At 34.0% G+C, this 19388-nt stretch overlaps 1 protein-coding gene and 1 long non-coding RNA gene across 2 annotated transcripts in view; one reads left to right on the top strand and one right to left on the bottom strand.

The window, feature by feature from the left end:
• LOC110447969 (HRAS-like suppressor 3) overlaps window positions 1-264 on the bottom strand; it is a 6864-nt gene extending 6600 nt beyond the window's left edge. The window contains exon 1 of the mRNA XM_021493969.1: window positions 191-264. The gene's annotated coding sequence lies outside the window, so the exon portion shown is untranslated. The remainder of the gene's footprint in view (window positions 1-190) is intronic.
• Window positions 265-15124: 14860 nt separating this feature from the next.
• On the top strand, window positions 15125-17918 carry LOC110447967. The gene is made up of 2 exons (XR_002462667.1): window positions 15125-15251; window positions 15657-17918. It is a non-coding gene; the product is annotated as an uncharacterized LOC110447967 (long non-coding RNA).
• Window positions 17919-19388: the final 1470 nt, after the last annotated feature.

Raw genomic sequence — 19388 nt, 5'->3', positions numbered from 1 at the left:
CCCCCCCCCCCCACCATTTGACGGGTAGTAAAAAGAATTCAACGATGAATGAGTGGATAAATGACGACAAATTAATGGTAATGTTTATCGACATGTGGTTGTGTGTGTAAAACTTGATTTAGGTCACCTTAATTTACGTCTATCAGAAAAAAAGGGTTGCTGATGTACTAAAACAGTTATATAAATTTACCTGTGGCTTTTGTGTTATCTCTGTTAACTTCCATTTCCAGTATTCTATAGTGAATCATGGAGCAGGTAATTTCCATTGGGGTTTCCCAAAACCTCTTCCTTCCCGGAACATCCCGAGTTACACATCTTTCTTAAATAACCCATTGCATATGACAATTCTATTTTAGTGGATGTGGTGTATGTAATTTCTTTGAAAAAGGTTTCAATAGCCTGGCTTCTATACTTTCATTCTTTAGTTATTATATCTGCATGGATAGAACGTATAAATATAGCACTGCCCATCATACTTCAAAGTTCAAAGTGCAAGTCGGAGAGCCCCTGGTAACATTACAAGTTATTTCTGTAATACTTCCATGCTTAAAACAGTCTATGCATTAGGTTCAGATCAATTTACCTTGTTTTGATAAACTTTCATTGTTTTGATAATACAAATTCAAACAATTTTCTCATTGCTCGCTCGTGGATAAAAAATTCGCTGTAAGTTGACTAAACCAAGTATTTCACAATCTCCCGTCACTGACGTATGTAAACAAATATTAGATTTGCGAGGAAGAATATCACTTACTGTTAAAAAATAGGGGGAAATCTAAAATCTAAAACGTTCACTTTATTCGCTGCTACTTATGTAAATTCACGCTTAAAGTTGTGTTTATTCAACTAATGTTTTTTGTAATTTGTAACGTTTTGGAAATCACGGACTATTTTCATATGCGGAGTGCTTTTGACAAGATGTGATCTGCCTCATCAAACCTGTACCCAAAATCCTCCGGTAGAGTTTGCGTATGCATATGTGTAAACAAAACGAAGTACGCCAGACACTTGATAATGTATTTTTCGCTCAATCACTGTCGATAGTGTTGACTATTCCCCCTTTTCGACTAANCCGTCACTGACGTATGTAAACAAATATTAGATTTGCGAGGAAGAAAATCACTTGCTGTTAAAAAATATGGGGAAATCTAAAATCTAAAACGTTCACTTTATTCGCTGCTACTTATGTAAATTCACGCTTAAAGTTGTGTTTATTCAACTTATGTTTTTTTGTATTTTATAACGTTTTTGAAATCACGGACTATTTTCATATGCGGAGTGCTTTTGACAAGACGTGATCTGCCTCATCAAACCTGTACCCAAATTCCTCCGGTAGAGTTTGCGTATGCATATGTGTAAACAAAATGAAGTACGCCAGACACTTTATGATGTATTTTTCGCTCAATCGCTGTCGATAGTGTTGACTATTCTCCCTTTTCGACTAATTTTCAACTAAAATGTGTGTTTTGGGACCCTTAAAATGATATAAAATGTTATTTGTTTCTGAATTGTTTAATGTCAAGAGTAAACTGAAAACCGTGAACATGAATTAGGATCAAACGTTATAATCTAAAAGGATATTTCTTGCTAAGGTATATCATTGTGGTATTCGAACCATGATTTACATCTTTGTCGGCACCTGTTTTCACTCAATAGGTCATAGAAGGACAAAACAGCTGTATGATAAAGTGTACTTCATATTGACATTCTTTGTTAAAGGTACAGTCCCATGTGTGTGCCGTAGGTTCATCTTTGAAGATCGAAAGTGGTAAATTCTGCTGGTGGTTTTCTTTGTCCCCGAGGTGTGTCGTAACCTTGATGTCCACAGTTTTCACATTCGGGTAGTGATACGGTTCAACCCCTAGCATCATCGATGGGTCCTAAAGGGACGAAACAGCTGTATGATGTGGCGTAATTTATTTTGGCATACTGTATCTATAACCACATGTTAAAGGTGGAAATACGTGTGTGTTTGTCTTAGATTCATCATTCACACCGAACCACACAAGGGTACTTCCGTACAGTACTCGTTTCTATGTTTCTGTCTAGTATTCAAATGTTAAGGAATCACTTAAAACTGTTGTTATCCAAACAGTGTAACATAAGACAATGCTTGTCAGTAATCTGAGCTATCCGCCCTATAACCAAGACACATAAAAACACAGCAAAAATACACACATTAGTATAAGTAAGCTAGAAAAATAAAAGATATAATCATACTTATCATTCGTCGTTTCAAGACAACTGGACCCCTATTCGCAAAACTCGCCCCTATAACACACAGTCTGCCCCCTATCACACACAGTCCACCCCCTTTCACACACAATCCATCCCCTATTACACACAACCCGCCCCTTTATCAAACACCACCCGCCCCTATCACACACAATTTGCCCCTATGACACACAACCCACCTCCTATCCCATACAACCCGTTCCTTACCACAAACAATCCGCCCCTATGACACACAATCCGCCCCTATCACACTCAATCCGCCCCTATGGCACACAACCCGCCCCCTATGACACTCAACCCGTCCCCTATCACACACAATCCGCCCCTAGGACACACAACCCGCCCCTATCAAAGTTCACAATAAAGCAAAGAAAAGGAGCCGTTATCATGAAACAATTCTATATCACAAAATACATACCAGAATAACAGTTATAACTGAATTAATATGCTGATGGTGAATCATATTTCTAAGGCTGGCTGGAAACCGACTTGAAATGGGTACATGGGATTGAGATAGAAAGAGTATCACTGTACATAGTCTATATGATGAAGTAATCTGCTTTGTTGCATTTGTGAAATGTTTCACTCAAATTGATGACGACGACGACAGAAAACCGAGTCAAGGTCTAGATTTGGACTTACTCACCAATTTGAACAGGGATCCCATCAAAAGACGGTGCCGTAAAACCAATATACAACGTTATTGAATATAATGATGTCAATGAATCCTAATATTTAATTAAATGTATGTGAATGATCAAATATTGAGACAATCGGAATTATATTTCATACCTTGTTATCATGTATAATATTGCAGTCCCTTCATTAATTCTCAGGTAAGGACTACGGGGGAACTGTCAGAAAAGATAAATAAATGATCCCACTGAAAAACTGTCTTCCGTACGTGACAGTGTAAGGGAGGTTACTCTTGATAGCGGTATGACATCAAGGTGTAACTTACAAACATTAAATTTTCGGAGCGATCCGCTTCTTTATCGAGACACACAAAAACACGGAGCATTTACATCACGATAGAACATAACAGAATAAGATACAATATATTTATATATATAATCGAAAATCCCCTCGTAAGAGTGAGCAACAAGCAGAATTTACACAGATCGCAGCGTTGACCAATGCTATTGTGTGTGTGAATAAAGGACAAAGAGATGAGAAAATACCGGATCATTTTAGCATTAAAAAAGATGCTTCAGATTGGAATAGAAATGTGATACTGAATTCATAACGCCGATTTGTTCAGCGATTATAAATTGAAAAATGGCACTGAATCCACCAAAATAACTTTCTGAATACACAAGGATATGGTTAAATTCTATTCTGGCGAAAGATGCAAAATGGCGAAAATGTCAACACATCGAGAAACACACAATTCGTCCACTACATATGACAACGTCTGTCAGTCGTCTCATGCACAGACGTGCATCAGCAAGTGGATGAGTTAGCTGACTAATACTTAACTAGTTTGTCAAAAGCGCTTAACGTTGATCCAATACATTTACCATATTCAGCTTCTTGATTCATGCCGATTCGGGCAATGATCTATGGCAACCACCTCTCTGTTTTTCTAACAACGGGTAGGCATATCAAAGTGCCTTGTCACAGGTGCCAAATGCCAAATGTAGATTGTTCTGTTTAATGGAAAAACGATGGTTGCTGATTGTATATTCTGATATTGAGCTTTGTGCTAATCTCATCCATATACTGTTGGCCGATGTGTATGTCAGTGTTTTTGATATGTGATAATTATTTCATTCAATTCACGATGAAGAGTATCTGTGGAACGTGTGTATGGACACAGTTTGCACACAGCTGACATATTTTACGGATACAATAAAGACAACTCATGGGAGTTGAAATATGTTAAATAGAATACATCACAAGGTCATGGAAAAAAGAGAGCTTACATTGAAAGGACCAATTTAGATAGTAGAAACACTGACATGTTCCTTATGTACACATGCAATGTATCAATACAACGTAGAAAAGAAATAGAAACACCAATAAATTTGATATATGAATTTTTATTGCACAGCAAAGTCAACAAAGTATCTTGTCTTTTATCTTCTTTTAATGTAGCAGCATTAACAAATAGTCTAACTATCAAAATATCCTTTTTAGCTCGAATAGAAGGGCTAATGTAGTCAGCCCGGCGTCGGCGTCCCACTTTACTAAGGTTACAGATTTGTGGGCAAATGTTTTTCGAGACATCATCACACTCGATACATTGTTGTCTGTTATAAGGTTGAGGCATTATATGGAGTGTAAGCAATCTGCTGAACCATATTTTCATATTTTAGGGGCAAAACTGTGTAATTGGACTTGGTTTAGGTTTTTGAGAAAGTTTGTATGTGCAGTGTTGGATTGGTCATCAACATCAGTACGCTGGTGACTTGTTCACGGTGCCTGTTATCTCTTCCTTTGAAATGTACAACATATTAAGGTACAGCAAAACCTTGTTATATTGCCACCATTTGTTCAAAGAAATATTGGCATTATAAAGGGGTTTGTCAATAAATTGAGGGAAACATATAAAGAAATTCTTAAGAAAAACATAATTAAGGGACCTGAAAATATGTTGGCGGTAAGCGAGGTGGCAAATGAAATGACGGCCATTATATCAAGTTTTTTTCTGTACATGTGTTTCTATTGATATTTGCTATCTTACAAAATATAACACCAATAGGCGAGCTATGCTGTTCTTCAACAGCTCTTGTTATATAAGGAGGCATTAAAATAATTTCAAAAAAGTTACAAACCAAAATTTGGTAACCATAAGTGTTTTTTTCAGACGAAAATCCCCTTTTCTTTTGAAACTGATCAGAAAGTTGTACATTTTTGTATATAAACATATGTTGTACATTTCAAAAGAAGAGATAACCAGGCAAAAACGATCATCCACAATTTTATATCCGCGAAACATTTTTTGCTTGAAAAAACCCCAAGAGGACTGGGTGACGAAATATCAAAAAAAAAAAAAAAAAAAAAAATNAATTTCTTAAGAGTGCGATAAATAAACAACAGTAGTAAACGATTTGTATATTATCCATAAAGGTTCAATTTTGAACAATAAAAAGCAAGAAGAAAATTTGCTGAAATAAGTAATTCATGGTAATAAGAAGGAAGTTAAAGTCGGAAATAAAGGCAGAATCAATATTCTGCAAATGTTATTGTCTGGAAACAGATTGGGAAATTATCAAATACAGCAACAAGTGACCATTGAAGGAAACTATTTTATTGGAAACGTCTACAATGAATTAAAAATACTGAACATAAATTAGAAAAGCATGTTTGAATATAAAGGTTTGTGCAATTTCTGTTCAAAGGAAAATGAAACACAACGTCATTATTTTTACATACGGCATAGTTAAAAAGGTATGGATAAAAAGAAAGGCGACTTTAAAAACAAGCTAACTAGAAATCAATCACGAAATAAATGAAAAAGATGTTTTAGTAGGAACAAAAACAGATGATGTTAATAAGTTAAATATTGATATATATACCACTGCAATGATACTTGGGAAACAATAAAAACAATTAAATACAGGAAGTATGATTATGTACAGACAGATAGGGAATCACATCAAACAGAATAGGGAAAATATACGTAAAACTACCAAACGATAAATATAAAATTCAGATTTCTATAATAGACAGAACAGTATGCCATTCGACCAATTTACACATTATTTGAAATGCCTATGGTGTATGTAAGTGAAAAATGTTGTTAATCAGATATGACTTTCCATCAGACTATCAATCAAATATGTTGTTAATCATATATCACTTTCCATCAGACTATCAATCAAATATGTTGTAAATAAGATACATAGGATCTTACATGAGTTTCCATTTCATATGAGATTTATGGAACGAGTTTAAGAATTTGTCAATTTAGCGAGCCTCTGGCGAGCCAAAATGAAAATTTCGAGACGAGTTTCATAAATTTCATATGAAATGAAAACGAGTGTAAGATCCTTTTTATCACAAAATCAAGATTGGTGACATTTATTCGTTTAAAACGACAATTTTTATGCAACCTTGAAATGTAAATTGCCGCCATTTTGACTCCAGTGCGTAAGTCTGTGACGTCATGTACTTGTCCTAGGCGTGACGTCACAATTGAAACAATTAAAACCTACAACCAATCACAGGGCTGATAGGTCATATTACATGGGTTAATACGCAAACAAATATGACATTGGTATATTCACTGGATAACACAGTACATTATGTGATAAATGACTTTCCATCAGACTATCAATCAAATATGTTGTTAATCAGATATGACATTCTATCAGACTATGAATCATTGTGTTGTCAATCAAATATGTGATCAATGATACATGTTGTCAATCAGATATGTGATCAATGATACATGTTGTCAATCAGATATGTGATCAATGAGACATGTTGTCAGTCAGATATGGGATCAATGATACATGTTGTCAGTCAGAAATTTGATCAATGAGACATGTTGTTAATCAGATATGTGATCAATTAGACATGTTGTTAATCAGATATGTAATCAATGAGAAATCTTGTCAATCAAATATGTGATAAATGAGACATGTTATTAACTAGATATGTGATCAATGAGACATGTTGTTAATTAGATATGTGATCAATGAGACATATTTGATTAACATGTTTCAATCAACTTTGCTGTCAATAACATATGACGTCATCAGATATATCATCAAATACATATGATGTCAATCAGAATAATCAATGAGACATGCTTGTAAATCAGGTATGTTGTCAATTACATAACATGTCAAATGGGTTCTCCAAATTATATGATATCGAAAAAACAGACAATCTGGAAAGAACAAACACACATATCCTATATTTTATGGTTAGTTAGATAGAGGTCTCAGATTGGCGGCCATTCCACACGGCTGGCGACATTCTTGTATCCCATACCGACACAACGTCGCGAAATGTTCACAGTTGTATGTTCCAATGTCGTATATATGTCTCTTTGTAGTCGCATCCAATGCCAGCCGTACAATTTTTTGCTCCGGATACGGTCTGAAAATATTAATAAAGCTCTCGTAAAGTCCTTTAAATAAAATTCTCTTCTGCATTATGCTTCTGGTAGTTTGCATTCAGCAACAAATAAAGTGACCATTTTACGAATGTTCATGATATTATACAACTAAAGCAAGGGGTTTGGGGAAATAGCAAGTTCCTGGTTTCTGTCGACCAAGTCTCGTCTCGGGGATCTGTCAATTTGTTTAACCTCTTCAATCTGTACTTGAACTGATTTATAATACCGATACACAATGCCACACGCTATTATAAGTGCAATTTCCGAAAGCCTATCGCCAAACTGCTACTATTGTTTCATATTCGCCTTTTTCTCAAGATTGTTGACATCCAAGAGGTATCCAGTCAGTACAGGCTACGCCCACCTCTCATCGGATCGAGTCGGCCATTTTTGTTAGAGGTTCACGGATATAGACGAAGGGTTTAGTCTGCAAAAGCGTTTTACTTTTTAAGGGGCTATTTAGTCAAATGACATATTGAAAATCCAGTTGATACTGAAAACATATATCTTCTAACGAAAGTTTACGCAGTTGGTAATGACAAGACCTGAAGCCAACGTCCATTGTGGTCAGTTTCATCTTTTGGAAAAGCCGGTGATAAAAATAGCTACGACCGAAATATCGCAATAGCCGGGCCTTTCAGTGAGAAAGACCGACAACACAGTGTCAGTTATGAGTCTGAGTACACACGTAAATGTAGCACATTCTTGAATTGACACGATATATCGCAAGTAACAATTATATAGATAATTCTGTTAACATTTGGAATTGAAAAAAACCGGACAGGTTCAATAAGAGTATGCACGGACTGAGAGGGTGCCGCAGGGAGAATTTGAAACCGCAGAAAGTACGATATCAATAAGTTTAAACGTAAAAAATATCAATCATTTATAACGATGATTGAGATGCTGTTGGAAGATGATTTTGATTCCCAATAAATGCATTTTTGTTAGCCAGAAATTCACCGACAGCTGCTGCTAAAACGTACGGCTGTACGGTTAAGGATTTCCTCATTACTCATACAAAACGTCAAGAAAACAGTGTCTCTTGTCAATATCTCGACATGTTATGCCCATAAAGTGTATCAAACTATATCATTATGAAGATTTTTGTGACAAGGTTATAAACCAAAAATATTTCGCTTAATTGTCCCTTAAAGATTAACGACACGACTGATAAAAAATAGCTTGATTGACATGCTAAACTAGGGGTACAGCATAATTAACGAGTTATTTGTATATGCTGTTACATATAATAACGAAGATGTAAACAAGATTTGTAAAATTATCACAAGAAGCGTTCGCTAAAGCTTTATTTTAAAAACTATCATCTTCTTTATTATTTGTTTGTTTTGGTATAATGCCAACATGCTATTTCAAAACTCTTACGTATATTTTTTATCGTAGTAGTTGTCGATCCAACATGGGCTGGTACCAACAGTCTGGTATAGATCACGTGATTTCACTTCACCACCATTATTTCCGACGAAATCAACAACCTTGTCATTGTCTGGTTAATGTAGAATTGAGGAAATACAAAGTGGGATCACCAATGTCATCTTGGAGTAAGTTAAATATTATTGATGAAGTAACCGCCCTGTAATTGTTCAACTTCAACCAAGTTAGGTATGTAAGTTCACAATTGCAAGCCTCAAGTTAAATCGCTAATGTGATGCGAGATTAATAATGCATATATACAAGAAGGCTATTTGATTCTGATTGATCAATTTTCATGCAACACTGTTCTTAAAATGACATCTTTCATCCAAAAAGTACGCAGATCATATTTGATCAAATATAACGCATAACTTCAAGTTTTACGCTAAATATCTCTTCACGTCATCTAAATAATGGACTACTGCATGCCTCAAACTAAGAAATTCCAAATTACGTGAAAAATATATCCCATGGAAGTTAGGGAAAGATGCGTAATAAACGAGTTGGAAGAGAGGCTGCTGATATCTGAATGTTGTGACGAGATATTTTGACATCGTGAAACTTTGGTGTGATAAATTTTGGCACCAAATATATCCCAAAAATACGATATAGCTAGAACATTGTCCTGCAAGAAAGGTTTACAATACCCCTACAGTTCTATAACTTTGTCTACACAGTAGCCGTGGAAACATTTGATGTTCATACTTAGCAACAGTTTCGTATACCATCACGTAACACATGCAGTAATAGTTTCATATTCGAGTTACACAGTACAATTAGTGGATACTAAACAACTATGAAAACTAAAAAGGAACATCAAACGATCCATAAGTAGATTAAAAGATGTTTACACAAAAGAACTTTTACTTTCTGTACATGATGGAAGAACATTTAAATTTGTGTTGTTATTATATTGAAAATAAAATGCAATTTAAATACAAATATATATATGGCGTAGTGTTGAAAAATAACTGGTCGCGTTCGTGTCATGCCAATCATGTCGCCAGGTTTCCTTTTTAGCAGACTGTTGTGGATCCTAGCTATATCGGGGCTAACGAGAGGAGGTGTTGAGCCAGAGGACATGTTGGCACTGAAATAGCAATTTACATGATCAATCAAACGAAACAAACCATCTTATAGCATACCTTTGGTTACAATGCGTACACTTCTATTCAATAACGCCGATACGATGATGTTATTATGTAGATATATATAGAGAGGATATGTGTTGCTTTCCGGTTGATTACCATAATATTTCTTTCGTTTGGCAGAATACCGATATTTCTATACGAGTGCGAAGCACGAGTGAAATGTCGGTTTATTCTGTTATACGAGTGCAATCTATATCGTTCAACCGGAAAACCATTAAATTATTTGTATACAACATTTTTTTTCAAAGTAGAACGACGAACATATTGTTGCATAAAAAATTACGCGATTTAATAGCATGATATCTGACTCCATGTTTAAATGACATGTCACTTGACAACAAGGCTGTGTGCTATTAAGTTATTGTTTTCGTTATTAAAGACAAATAACACAGACAGATACTTATAATAACATAATGACTTTACGTATAGATTATCGGTTTCATATTAAGATAACTTCTCATGCTTTCCTATGGTGTTAAATTTAAAATGGCTCTTTAGTCAAATAACACTCTCAAAATTGATTAGATACTGAAAATATATACTTCCTAACGAACAGTTACGTACTTGATAACGACATAAACTGAAGCCAAAATCAAGTGTGGTTTGATTTTCCTTTATGAAAGGCGATGGTAATAATAGCTTCGACCGATATAGCGCAATATCCGGGCCTTTCAATGAGAAGTTAACACCGACAACACAGTGTAAGTGAGTCTGATTTCGCACATAACACATGTTTGACACTTTGAATTTTCACAAGACGTCATAAGCAAGAATTATAAGTGTCATATCATATAAATCTAATGAGATATTTGTGTTCAAAGTTAGATTCGAATAAAAAGAAACCGGTTTAATGAGTATGCAGGCAATAAGGTATCGTAGGGTGAATTTCAAACCGCACAAAGAAAGATATCAGTTGGTTTAAACGTAAAATATTTTCATATTCTCCTCGGTTGGAAAGACACGTGTTTTAGTTAGTTCACTTACAGCTGCTGTTAAAACGGGTTATCGTTGTACAGTTAAGGATTTCTTAATTACATATGAAGAAAACACTCTCTGTTGTCACTTTTTCGAAATGAATTGTTCATAAGGAGTATCAAACTATATCATCATGAAGACTTTTGCGATAAGACTATGAAAAAACAAAACTTAACTAAGTTGCCCCTTTAATATTGTGGGCTGCTGTATACAATCTTAACAGATGCAAGTGCTGTAAACCCTTTATTTTAACAAGTATTTTGACCAACGATCTTATACGTCAAAAACCCCTATCCAACTGATATCCTAGTCATATGTAGGTACATTATGATAAATACGACCGGCAAATACCAATTCAATATACTTCATATGGTATAAATGAAATCATTCGAGGTGACAACGTTCAGTGGTTACAATACGTAGACAAAGTCGTTACATATAGCACAGTGATTTGTTACCCCAATGAGATTAATTTGCAGATTCTATTTACCTGTGGTTGCTTGTGTGTCTCCAATACACATCTACAAGACTAGCGTGTGTGCTGAATACAACCATGAATACACATTCTACCTGTGTTTTTTTGTCTCACTTTACTTAACGTCCATACGATAGTTTTACAGAAGTCCTCAATATAACCTGTATGAGTCATACTGCTGTTAATTTATTAATTTAATACCATGCATTTATAACACCAAATCCCCAATACCGAAATACAAATAGGTTCCACGAAACTTTCCGTATATATACAAGATTACAAAAAAAAAGTTTTTCATTAGAATTTTGCAATTCCAATATAATCCTAATATAACCCAAATGACATACAACGAGCTAAAAGCTGTGAGCAAAAACAAAAAAAACCCGATAACCTGCAAATGAGCTAGGACTAGTCATCTCAGTCGAAGTCCAAGATCTTGTTCAGTTACAGGTTATTAATTTTTCGAGCACCTTTTTGTTCCAAAAACCTATTCAATTTTGCTAAAGACTACAAGTACCCTGTCTGTGGCCTCGAATAAATATGGCCTCTACACTACTTAAACTACATTTGAATGCTTCCGCGTAAAAATGTTATCTTTCATTACAAAAAACAACAACGTATTTCACAATGTACATTATATTTTATCTACAACGCCACGATAAGGTTCCAGAAAGGCTGGACGAGGTAGACAAATTCTAGCACGGGGAATGACGGTGGGTATCTCTGTCTGAGGTGCGAGAAAGGACATGTAAGACCAGATAATCATTCCACACCAGAGTGGCACAGTGGGATTAACTGTTAGGTATGATATACTTTCGTCTATTTGACTTTACAAACCACTGTTTGCATCTGAATGTTTGAACTTGGTAATGGACTATGACGATAAGAAAAGGCTGGAGATGAAACCTTGAAAATATTTAAAAAGGGTAAAATACTATCTAGTAGTGCACTATTTAAGAGGTGGCGAACTTGATGGTTACGTGTTGTATGTACCAAACAATATAATACAGTAATTTGTTACCTAAGTAAGGTTCATTTGCAGAGTGTATTACTAAATCAGGTACGTATATTAAAAGGGGGCTGCTTGTGCGCTTTCAATAAACATCTATAAGACTAGCGCATGTGCTGTATAGAATCAAGAATACACAATTTACCTGTTTTTTGTCTCAATTCAGTAGCATCTATACGATAGTTTTCCGAAGTCCTAAATACAAAATGTTTGAGTCATACTGCTACTTAATTTGGATATCATGCAATTCTGATAACATATAGGTGCCACGAAATTTTTCATATTTATACAAGATTACAAAAGGAATAGGAATTTTGGGAATACCTATGATATCGTTATAAAGCTCAAATGACATATACAGTTTATATAGCGAGATGGATACATGTAAGGCCAGGTAATCATTCGAAACCAGAGGACATTAGTGTCTCTTAGGGATTAGCTGTAGGGTAAGATAAGGTTGTTTTTTTATCTAACACACTTTTTGTTGCATCTAAAATGTTGAATTTGGTACAATCATTAATAGTGTGGATAGATCGGAACTAAAGCATTGTTTTATTGTAGCCTAGTGTGTATCTCTTTAAAACAAATAGTCGTTGTGTTTATTTCGACGATAAACGCACATATTCTTCATGGTATTAGTTCATTTCTTTGAAGAAAGGTTTATGCAGCACAATCAGATGAGACAAATTTTGTCTAATGAAAGTGTCAGAGTACGTCACACATATATACATTTACTGGTTGTGATACATAACCTTTCTTCAATCCATACTTACTAACCAGAAGAAAAGAAATGTTTAGAAACATCCATTACTTTATTCTTTATTTGCTATTTAATTTAGCAGAAGAGGAAAATAAAGACTAATATTATCAGCACTACGTTTTTTAAATTTACTTATCAAAACTATGAAATGAGAATGTTCCTTTTATTGTATGAGGCAATTATTGAAAAAAAATGATTACAAATTAAAAACTGACAATGCCATTTAGAATTAAGTCAAATAAGATTTTCAAAAACTCTAATCCTCCATTTATATGAATGTCTATGATAATGATTTCAGAAGGTTTGCTTATTTTCTCATAAATATTACAGCAAAGTAATGCCTGTTGTAGTGTACAGGTATGCAGCATCTATATGACAGACTATTGTGGTCACCTTTTGGTAACCGACTTTCTACAGCAGAGTAGAAATTTAGTAATTATCTCAGGTTCTGTATTTTCTTTTGTAATTCCAGAAACAGTACAAAAGGTGATATGTCTTTTTCAAGTCAGTCAAGACGGTTAAGTCAGTCAGGTTCGTCAAGTAAGAGTCAGTCAGATTCGGCAAGTCGAAAAGCGATTGGAACTTCACAATGTTTTGTTGCGGCGAGTAAGAACATTTCAAAATCTGAACGTGGATATGAATCCGAGGAAACAAGCCGATCAAGAATCAATGAAGATCTGAGAGGTTTAAAGAAAGGTGATATGATCCGGATAGAACGGTCTACCTTTCTTCATTACGTCATATATTTAGGTAAGCTTATTTAATATGTATTTGATGCATTAGGTTCACAAATATACATTACACGCATTTTAACTTCTAAAAGTATTTTTCTCATAAGTCTGAAGTTGCATGCTTTTTTATACTTCGTTTTACTTTGTTTTACTCTCCTATAATAACCAACATGGAAGTTATCGTTTTACTCGTTACAGTATATATACAAGTGTGTCTTTCCTAGTGTGACGCTCCAATCCGGATGTTATGTATTGCATATTTGTTTACATGAAAAAGTGACATTTTTATGCCGCGATGTTTGGTTAATTGTTTATTAATGTACATATAATTCAAGTTAGTACACACTCCATCTATTCATATATTTGGGAAAAACAATAAGAGAAATCCGATTTGTCAACAAAACCATAATTTTAACTCAAAATTAATTAAACTCTGGCAAAATACAAAATTAGTAGATATTTACATAGCGACCCTTGAAAAGGGACAAAGAAAACACCAGGTGGTCCGGAAAGGCAAGCGTCCACTGCTTCATGGACGACGCCCGCCTTGTAAATCTACGTCATATCTAAGTAATGTCACGTCCTGAGATCAAGAACTCGGGTAGTGACAACAAAAGCATAAGATAAAGGATCATACAGCATGTTAAAGTTTTCAGGAATTTTTTAATGTTAACAAAATATATGTGTTATAAAAAAAATAACATTTCACTTGATGAAATGTCGCTTTTATGCAATTATGTCCTATCTGTACGTTTTTAAAAAGAAAGGGAAAATATTGAATTAATTTCATCACGACAGAAAGAAAATATTCGTCTCTCATCTAGGTCATTTCTTTCAAAAAATTTGAAGATCAATAATATATACTCCTAGTTCGAAAAGTAATAAGAAAAGCCTTGTATTATTGACTTTTCGTGTTCCTCAAACAGCGATTGAATGATTAAAAGAATAAACGCATGATGCTTCACACATTAATCATCGAAAGAAGACCAAGCTTTCATTGGTACTTAGCTGATATATTTGCCTGTGATCGAAATTTTCGGTAATTTGACGCAGTGTATCGTACTTTGTGCCATCAGTACATACTCGGTTCTTCAAGTTGTGTGCGATAAATTCAGGAAAAAACCCCGAGAGCCATGTAAAGAGCGATACTGTCAGTTGGTCAACCTGAAAAGCCCTGTGATAGGTAATGGCTACTGGTTTCAAAGTCGGTCACTATATCATTTTTTATATGCTTATACCTTCTTTACATGGACATTTAATATTTTTAATTAAATATATTTCACAATCAGGAAAGTAGAATATTGTGGATTTTGTGGCGGATAAAGGAGGTGACGGTCAGTCACGTGGCATATATGAGACCATTGCCGATTGCAACTTCGTGATATATAATTACTTGGACGACGTAAAAAAGTAAGTGTAGGCGAACTTACCCAAGATCGCTGTATACCTGGATATTTGACTTTGTTTGATATTTCAATATCTATATGATTGTAAGCAGTTTATAACGAACTGATCGAAACGCTTTGGTTTATTTTCTTAGCGTTGGACAAACAGCTGATCATAAATAATACAAACATATGAGTTAAACATTCTTTTTAACTTTCTTAGACGGATCACGAAAAAGATATTTTTCTACTTCAGCAGGTTTAATTTGTCAAGTGAATGAGTGAGTGAGTGAGTGAGTGAAGGAGGCAGTCATTGAGAGAGCAAGCGAGTGTTAGCGGATTGGTTTAAGCAAGTTTTTGGATTATGTAGGGTAATGTTTGATTAGGCTACACCTTGGCATTTTAGTAATTGTCATATTTTCTTTTACAGCCCTTTACCAGGAGTTGAAATTGTCCAGAGAGCAATTTTGCGACATGGTGTATATAATATGATGTTGCCAAATGTCACCAACTGTGTGAGGTGCCAGCAACTTTGAGATCAGTTGTTGGTGAGATTTAAGTACACGCAACCATAAACGCACTTTCAAAGAAGGAATTGTACAATAAGGACACTTAATCCATTAACAAACAATTGTTCATTGGAAGCTTATTACCTAGATAGATATATAAGTAAAGAAGTTATAACGTCAGTGCGAAAAGAGAAATTTGTGAAATGTTCGAGGTGTCGTCCATTTATCAAGACAAAAATAAAGAATCAACTCGTTTAACAAAATATGAAGCTTAACAGCTACTATGGATCCATGGTCATGTTTGGCTGTTCCAAATATAAAACTTATAATTATGTGTAAAAAAGCGCACAAAATATAATTTTGTTCATAAATTTAAGTACTGAAGTTACTGAATTGATATTCTGATAGCATACCCACTCGGCCAGCAGGTACATGTAGCAGTAGGTTCATTGTATCTTGAAATTGTTTGTGGCGAATCTGTGTACTCAGGTGAATGAAAAGCTAAAAGATGTGAATAAAGCAGTAGATCAATGAGCAAAATTAGTTGCATTATTTACAAGCAAGCGAAGTGTGACAAAAACCATGAGAAAAACGACGAAAAGATATGCTATGTCATCAGCAAATGAATCCAGTTAAAACTGTTTCAGACTTGTTTTTTCTTTATTGTTCTTAACATCCCATTCATTTTTGACAATTAAAAAAAATATTAAACTGTTTTTGGTAGATACTTTGATGACAAAATACTTTATACATTAAAATAAGCTTACATTTCCATCCAGTTAAACACGTATCCCATTTCAGCTATTTCTATTGAGTTTTGTTTTGTGTGCCTCTTCGGAGATTTGTGTTAACACATATTTGTATAACATAACAGAATGTTGATTTTTTATGTAAAGCAGTAAATTAAACAAAGGGATTTAGGGATATGGAATTAAAAAATATGATTGTTTGATTATTTTTACATGCAGTGAATGTGAAACTGACTGCAAGCTGGATATAAGTTGCCAAACAGAATATTATGTAAAGCTAGGCCGTAGAAAAATGTTTTTATGGCCATTTACAATAACGATGCAACTTCCTTATTATCTACAATTTATTTTTACAATAAGTGTTATAGATGGAGAGTGTAATACATAATCAGAAGACCTGTGATCAACCCTGTTCGCGCAATTTTATTTAACATTATAGATGATGTCTACTATTATTGTGAGACTGTTTGAGATAGAGAGTATCTTTCATTTTTATGCGTTTGAATTTTAACTTATCCTCATAGATAGATGGTTTGGAGAAAAATAAAGATCAGGACAGGAATAGAACATGTTTAAATGGTATAGTTCATCAATTGTAAATACTAGATTTGTAATAAGAAAAATGTATGACAAAGTGAATTATGATAGAAAGAGTTGTAACATATTTATACATAATCTTTATGACGAAATGTAAATAAAGACAAATAACCTGACTTATTGTATCTTGAAAGTCATTCAACTCTAATTATAATATAATTTGTGACCAGAGAACACCGAGGCCAGTTCTAGATCAGGACTTTTTCATCAATTCGGACAGAGGTTCCATTCATTTTGTGCCGTACAGCAATACGCAAAGCAACATTGCAGAAGACGATGACAAAAAGACACACAAAAAAACCGCATTTCTTAGCTCCTTCCTTCACAAACCAAGATAAATAGGTAATCAAATGTATGTGAATGGTCACAAATTGAGATCGCAGAAACTTTATTTCGTGATTTGATTATCCGGATACCATTGCCTTTCTTCGTTAGTAGTTAGTTTATGTTATACGATACTGATGGAAAAGGTAAAACAAAATTATCTTCTCTGCTGCATGTTCTGTTTTCTATGCGTAACAGTGTAAAGGAGGCCACCCCCTAATATCGGTATGATATGTAACTATAGTTGGACATTAAAATGCATTATGAGGAAACATCTTGCTCCAAAAATAATTCTTTTTTTATATGTTTAAGGCGCATTCGATTATGCTTCCAAATATAATCATCATTCCTCACAAACATGTATAAATCCGAGTCCAATTATTCCACATTTACTCACCAAACGAGCAGTTATCGATATTGGTTATACACCACTTATATCGAGCTCTAAAAGGAATACGCTAATGGTTAACAGTTTCGTTTGCAATGAGTAGAAGACAATTACATTATATATATTTTTTTATTTGACACTTTTTTTCCCCTTTTGCATAATATAATGACAATGACAACACAACTTTACAATGGAGAACATCAATGCAAGATAAGAATGTTTCAATTTGACCATATATTTGTCGAACCGGATTCTGCATTGAAGAGCAAAGATATACTTTTGTTCGATTATATATGCTGATATGTCTATTATAACTGGAGTACCAATAAATACCTATTGCAAAAAAGACCTTTTTATATTTTATACACATAACCATATATTTTCATACATCCACTCACTCATATACAAGTTGTCTAATACCGCTAAACATGACTATATGACAATTAAATTAGACTATTTGGAACCATTTCTTTTCAAACTTGGTGTAGTCAATATTCTTTAAATATATTAGCGTTTCCGCAAGAATAGAAAATCTTGTTCATGTTGTACCAGCCTGGTAAGTTAGACACCCTTATAGTGTCCCTTTTCTTCATTACTTCATACCAATCTTATCAGATGAACGATTAAACCTTTTATCTATTTAATGACTTGGATTTTCGCATTTTATCAGTAGATAAATCCATATGTAACTTTCAAAATCTATATTAATATTTAGCTACCTGTATGCAATGAATAAAAAAACACATCGATTTAGTTTTGAATATCTATTATTTGATATGGACCTCATTTTTGGAGATCGTGAATTCCAGGTCTGGGCAGGCCACGATAAACCATAATTTGATATCTAAAATGGAACTGTATAGTTAAATAATTGTTTTTTTAAAACTCGTTATCTTTTTGAACTCGTCTGCATCGCGAGTAGTATCCATGTTCATATATAGAATAAAGCGTATTTGTATGGTCAACATCAGTTATGTTTAACATAATGTGTAAATCATTAGTGATCTATAGGTGGGATCCAATTTTTGAATTCTAAATAAGTATATAAGCAATGTGTCAAACGATTTTGGTGAGTGATGTGAATGGCATTGATAATTATGTTATGTATGTTATACAGTTAGATGGTTTGATTTAAAATGCTGTATATTTGCTGTGTTTTTATTTGAATTGTATGGTTCGACTAAATGCAGAATCAAAATAAACAGATATAATTCACGACATAGTTTGTTGCTGTGTTGAGCAAAGATAAAATTGCCACAGTTACATGTATAATTTAGAAAAAAACCACAAAAGTAAACAGTAGGGTGGTTCAGAGAGGATTTGATAGTGAAGTTTGATAAAAATCTGTTAAGAAAGTTGTTAGTGAAGTTCGATAAAAAATCTGTTCAGAAATGGATTTGCCAGTGAAGTTTCATAAAATCTGCTATGACATTATTGTATTTATCCTTCAATAAGNTTGCAATTTATACTAAACTGCAATAGATAAGGATGGGCTTATTACAAGACATGGACTAATTGACGGATAAATACAGTAATATAATGTACATAAGCAAATATGTATTCATGCATGTCTACGAACAATACATTTTCTGAAG

The sequence above is a fragment of the Mizuhopecten yessoensis genome, unplaced genomic scaffold (assembly GCF_002113885.1).
Source record: "Mizuhopecten yessoensis strain PY_sf001 unplaced genomic scaffold, ASM211388v2 scaffold3717, whole genome shotgun sequence".
Lineage (NCBI taxonomy): Eukaryota > Metazoa > Mollusca > Bivalvia > Pectinida > Pectinidae > Mizuhopecten > Mizuhopecten yessoensis.
Note: the sequence above shows the minus strand (reverse complement) of the source record. Positions and strands in the feature narration are given on the sequence as shown.